This window comes from Panthera uncia, unplaced genomic scaffold, assembly GCF_023721935.1.
Source record: "Panthera uncia isolate 11264 unplaced genomic scaffold, Puncia_PCG_1.0 HiC_scaffold_1760, whole genome shotgun sequence".
NCBI lineage: Eukaryota > Metazoa > Chordata > Mammalia > Carnivora > Felidae > Panthera > Panthera uncia.
In genome coordinates, this window is record NW_026058427.1 from 1 (window position 1) to 5,395 (window position 5,395).

The window sequence follows — 5,395 nt, forward strand, 5'->3', positions numbered from 1 at the left end:
TCACGCATGTAGTGGCAGGTGTCAGAATTCCCTTCCTTTTTTTTTTTCTTTTTTAACTTTATGTGTATATTTTGAGAGAGAGAGAGGGATGGACAGGCAGAGGGAGAGAGAGAGAGAGAGAGAGAGAGAGAGAGAGAGAGAGAATCCTAAGCAGGCTCCACACCATCAGTGCAGAGCCCGACACAGGGCTCTATCCCACAAACCATGAGACCACGCCCCAAGCCAAGATCCAGGGTCGGACACTCAACCAACTGAGCCACCCAGGTGCCCCAGAACTTCCTCCCTTTTAAGGCTGAGTTATATTCCCTTGAATGTGTCTGCTACATTTTGTTTATCCATTTGTCCATCAATGGACACTTGGGTTGTTTCTGCCCTTGGCTGTTGTGGATAGTGCTGCCATGAACACGGGTGTGCAAATCTCTCTTCAATACTCTGCTTTCAGTCCTTTGGGGTATATACCCAGAAGAGAACTGCTGGATCAGATGCTGATTTTCTGTTTAATTTTTTGAGGACCTGCCATCCTCTTTTCCTTAGGAACCGCACAATTCTACGTGCCCATCAGCAATGCACGAGAGTTCCGATTTCTCCATATGTGCACTCACACTTGTTATTTTCCATTTTTCAATAGGAGCCATCCTAATAGGTGTGAGGCAGTCAGTATCTCATCACGGTTTTGATTTGCACTTCCCTGATGATGAATGATGTTGAGCATCTTTGCGTGTGCTTCTTGACCGTCTGTTTATCTTCTCTGGAGACGTGTCTGTCCAGGTCCTTTGCCCATTTGGGAATCAGGTTGTTTTTTGTTGTTGAGTTGTAGGAACGCATCATACAGTCTAGACATTAGCTCCTTATCAGATACACGATTTGCAGGTATTTTCACCCATTCCATGGGTGTTGCCTTTTCACTCTGTTTATTGTGTCCTTTGATGTACGGAAGTTTGTTTGTTTACTTTGACGTGGTCCAGTTTATTTCATGTTACTTTTGCCTGCTCTGCTTTTGGTGTCACAGCCAAGAAATCGTTGCCAAATCATGGCGCTTCTCTGCTATGCTTTCTTTGAGGAATTCTGTAGTGTTCGCTCTGGTATTTAGGCCTTTGATCCATTTTGAGTTGATTTTTGTGTATGGTACAGGTGAGGGTCTCACTTCATTCTTTTCCATGTGGACATCCAGTTTTCTCAAGAGCATTTGTAGGAGACTGCTCCCCCCCTCAACACTGAATGGTCTTGGCATCTTTGTCAAAATCGTTTCATACGTACTGATAGACGTGAGGGTTTATTTCTGGGCTCTCTGTTCTTCACCACTTGTATTTATGCTGGTACCTCAAACTATGCTAGTATTTTTATTACCATAGTTTTATAATGAAGTTTGAAGTCAGGAAATGCCAAACTTCTAGCTTTGTTCTTCCTTTTCAAGATTGCTTTGCCTATTCATGGGAGTCCTTATGACTTTTAGGATAGATTTTCCTTTTTCTGCAAAAAAAACCCAAAACCAAAAACAAAAAACAAAAACACCACGCCAAAACAACATCAACAAAATGCCATTGGGATTTTGATGGCGATTACACGTAGATTGCTTTGGGTTTTATTGACAACAATATTAAGTCTTTCAATCTCTGAACACATGGGAAGCCTTTCCATTTATTTGCATCTTTAAAAAGTTCTCTCGGGGTTCCTGGGTGGCTTAGTCGGTTGTGCATCCAACTTCGGCTCAGGTCGTGATCTCACAGCTTGTGGGTTCGAGCCCTGCATCGGGCTCTGTGCTGACAGTCCAGAGCCTGGAGCCTGCCTCTCTCTCTGTGCCCCTCCCCTCCTCATGCTTTGTCTCTTTCTCCTTCAAAAGTGAATAAACATTAAAAATAACAACAACAATAATAATAATAATAAAGTTCTCTCAGCAGGTTTACTGTAGCTTTCAATATACAGGTCTTTCACCTCCTTGGTTAAGTTTATCCCTAAGTATTTTATTCTTTTGGATGCTACTTTTTTTTTTTTTTTTTTAGTGTTTCTTTATTTTTGAGACAGAGAGAGAGAGCATGAGCAGGGGAGGGGCAGAGAGAGAGAATCCGAAGCAGGCTCCGTACTATCAGCACAGAGCCCGACATGGGGCTCGAACTCAGAAACCGCGAGCTCACAACCTCCACTGAAGTTGGACGCTTAACTGACTGAGCCACCCAGGCACCCCTGTTTTTGATGCTATTGTAAACAGAATATTTAACATTTTGTTTTAGGATTGTTCATCGGTAGTGTTTAGAAATACAGCTAATTTTCACGTTTGGGTTTTGTATCCTGCAACATTGCTGAATTTATTTATGGCTGCTAACAGTTTTCTTGTGGAGTTTCTGGGGTTTTCCGGGCATAAGATCAACCGAGATCATTTTACTTCTTTCTTTCTGATTTGCATACCTTTGGCTTCTTTTCCTTGTCCTAATTCATCTGGCTAGAGCTTCCAATGCTACGTGAAGTAAAAGAGGCGAGCAGAGGTATCTTTGTCTTGCTCTTGACTTTGAAGGAAAAACTTTCAGTCTTCCACCATCGCATGGGATGGTAACTCTGGGTTTTTCATACATGACTTTCATACGTGACCGGTAGTTTCTTCCTGTTCCTAGTTTGGTGAGAGTTTTTATGATGAACGGGTGTTGAATTTTGCCACATTCTTTTTCTGTATCAGCCGCGATGTCCATGTGGTACTTTTCTCTTCGTTATGTTAATGCTGGTGTCTTGCGTTGGTCGGTTTTTGTGCCTTGAACCCTTGCTGCATCTTAGCAGTAAATCCTACTTGGTCATGGCGCTTGTGGAGCTCTCCGGATCCTGCCGAATTCTGTTTGCCAGTGTTTTGTTGAGCCTTCTGACGGAGTCACTCTTTGGAGACATTGGTCTCCAGTGTTCGTGTCATGACTTGCTTGGCTTTGCTTTCCAAGGTAATGTCAGCCTCATGCAACGCAAGTATTCCCTCCTCTTCCATTATTATTATTATTATTTTAGAAGAATTTGAGGAGGATTGGTGTTAATTCTGATTTTTGTCGAGTCTTTCTCTCTCTCTCTCTTTTATTTTTTGCTCTTAGTCAGTCTGGCTTAAAGGTTTGTCAATTCTGCTGATCTTTTGGAAGACTCAACTCTTGGTTTTGTTAAAACCTACCCTTGTATTTCTTCTCTTTCTTTTGTTTATCTCTGCTGTGACATTGCGATGACCTTCCTTCTGCTAGCTTTGGGTTTTGTTTGTTCCTCTGTAGTTCCTCGAGGTGTCAAGTTAGACTGTTGATTGGAGACCTTCCTTGTTGTTTGAACATAAGCACTTCCAGCTGTAAATGCCCCTTGTACCCTGCTTTCTTTACATCCCCTGGATTTTGATACGTTGCCTTTTCCTTTCCATTTGTCTCAAGATACTTGCTGATTTCTCTTGTGATTTCTTCTTTGACCCGTTGGTTGTTGGAGGCTGTGTATGGTTTGGGGCACCTGGGTGGCTCAGTCAGTTGAGTGTCTCTCTCTCTTTTTTTTTTTTAATATAATTTATTGCCAAACTGGCTTACATACAACACCCAGTGCTCATCCCAACAAGCGCCCTCCTTAATGCCCATCACCCATTTAGCCCATCCCCCCACCCACCTCCCCTCCAGCAACCTTCAGTTTGTTCCCTGAATATAAGAGTCTCTTATGGGGGCACCTGGGTGGCTCAGTCAGTCGAGGGACTGACTTCGGCTCACGTCATGATCTCACGGTTCGTGAGTTCGAGCCCCACATTGGGCTTTGTGCTGACAGCTTGGAGCCTGGAACCTGCTTCAGATTCTGTGCCTCCCTCTTTCCCTGTCCCTCCCCCACTCATGCTCTGTCTCTCCAAAAATATATAAGCGTTTAAAAAAAAAAAAAAGAGTGTCTTAAGGTTCAGGTCATGATCTCACAGTCGTGGGTTCAAGCCCCGCGTCAGGCTCTGTGCTTATCAATCTGATGGGTGTCCGAGAGCAGCTACTGTGGGGACGCTGGAAGCAGGGGAATTTTATTCTCCTGAACAGGTTACTGTTTCAGCCAGAATAGAGAGACCAGGTGAGGTTTTAGGCAAGTAACACTGCAGGCACCCTGTGTGCCAGGCTCTGTGCTCAGCACATGGTGTGCGTTACCTTGTTCAGTCTTCCCGCGGCCCCATGAGGCAGGTGCTGTTCCTATACGCCCTTCACCCAGTGAGAAAACTAAGGTTCAGAGAGGTGATGTGATTTGACTGTGGAAACACAATCAGTAGCCACAGTGGCCAGGATATGGCACCTGGAGCTGAGATGGGGGGAAAAAAAAGTCCTAAGCCAAAAGTCCAGCCATGGCTTCCTAGCTTTGTGGCCTTCAGTAGGCCAGTTTGCCTCCCGACCCTCAAGTTTCCACACCTGTAAACAGGGCTGATTCCAGGGGTCTGGCTAGGTAGTTTTCAGACTTGGAAATGCTGCTGACGAAGCCCAGCTTAGAGCTCACTTAGCTCAGAGGTCAGCGCTGTTCACGGGGTGAGTGCTGACTCGGTTGTGTGGGGCAGACACTGCAGGGCATGGCCAGGGATGCTCTGAGTTCTGTTTTCCCCTCCAGGAGGCAACTGCAAGGAAGGGGAGAGGGGCATGGAGAGCCTGTGATCGCTCTCCGGTGGGTGCACTGCTGAGATGGCCTGGCTGAGGCTGAGTAGGCCACGGGGCAGCCAGGAAGGGAGCGGCTGCTCATGGAGGGGGTTGGATTCAGAACTGCTCCTGTTACCCCATGTCGCAGCCCTGGCGATGCAGAGCTGGGACCGGCCTTTGAGGTCATCTCTCTTGGCCTCCTCAACCTCAAGGTGGGGAAACTGAGCCTCTAGAGAGGAGAAATGCATGGCTAAAGCCCCATGGTGACGCTGGGCAGACTGGGGGCCAGAATCCAGCAAAGCAGAAGGGTGTTCAGGCCACTGGAGAGTCATCTCTGTGAGCAGAGGCACAGCTGCCCTTTCAGCACTGTGTCCCTCACTCCTGGTGCATCAGGGGCGCTCAAAAAAGATTTGTTGAGCGTGTGAGGATAGTAGGAAAACACACCCCCAGGGAGTCAGACAGCCTGGAATTTGGTGTCTGCTCTGGGCTAGCTTTACTTCTCTGGGCAAGTTTGCTTCACTTTGCTGAGCCTCGGTTTCCCAAATTGAGGTCACAGACCCAACTGGTAGGTGCCTGAGCAGGGATTGGAACCCAGAGCTGCTAGATTCCAGGCCTGATTTATCACTATACCTTCCTGATTCTTTTATATACTTGTTTCCCCTTCCTTCCTTCCTTCCTTCCTTCCTTCCTTCCTTCCTTCTTTTTCTTTCTTTCTCTTTCTTTCTTTCTTTTTTTCTTTCTTCCTTCCTCCCTCCCTCTCTCTCTTTCTTTCTTTCTTTCTTTCTTTCTTTCTTTCTTTCTTTCTTTCT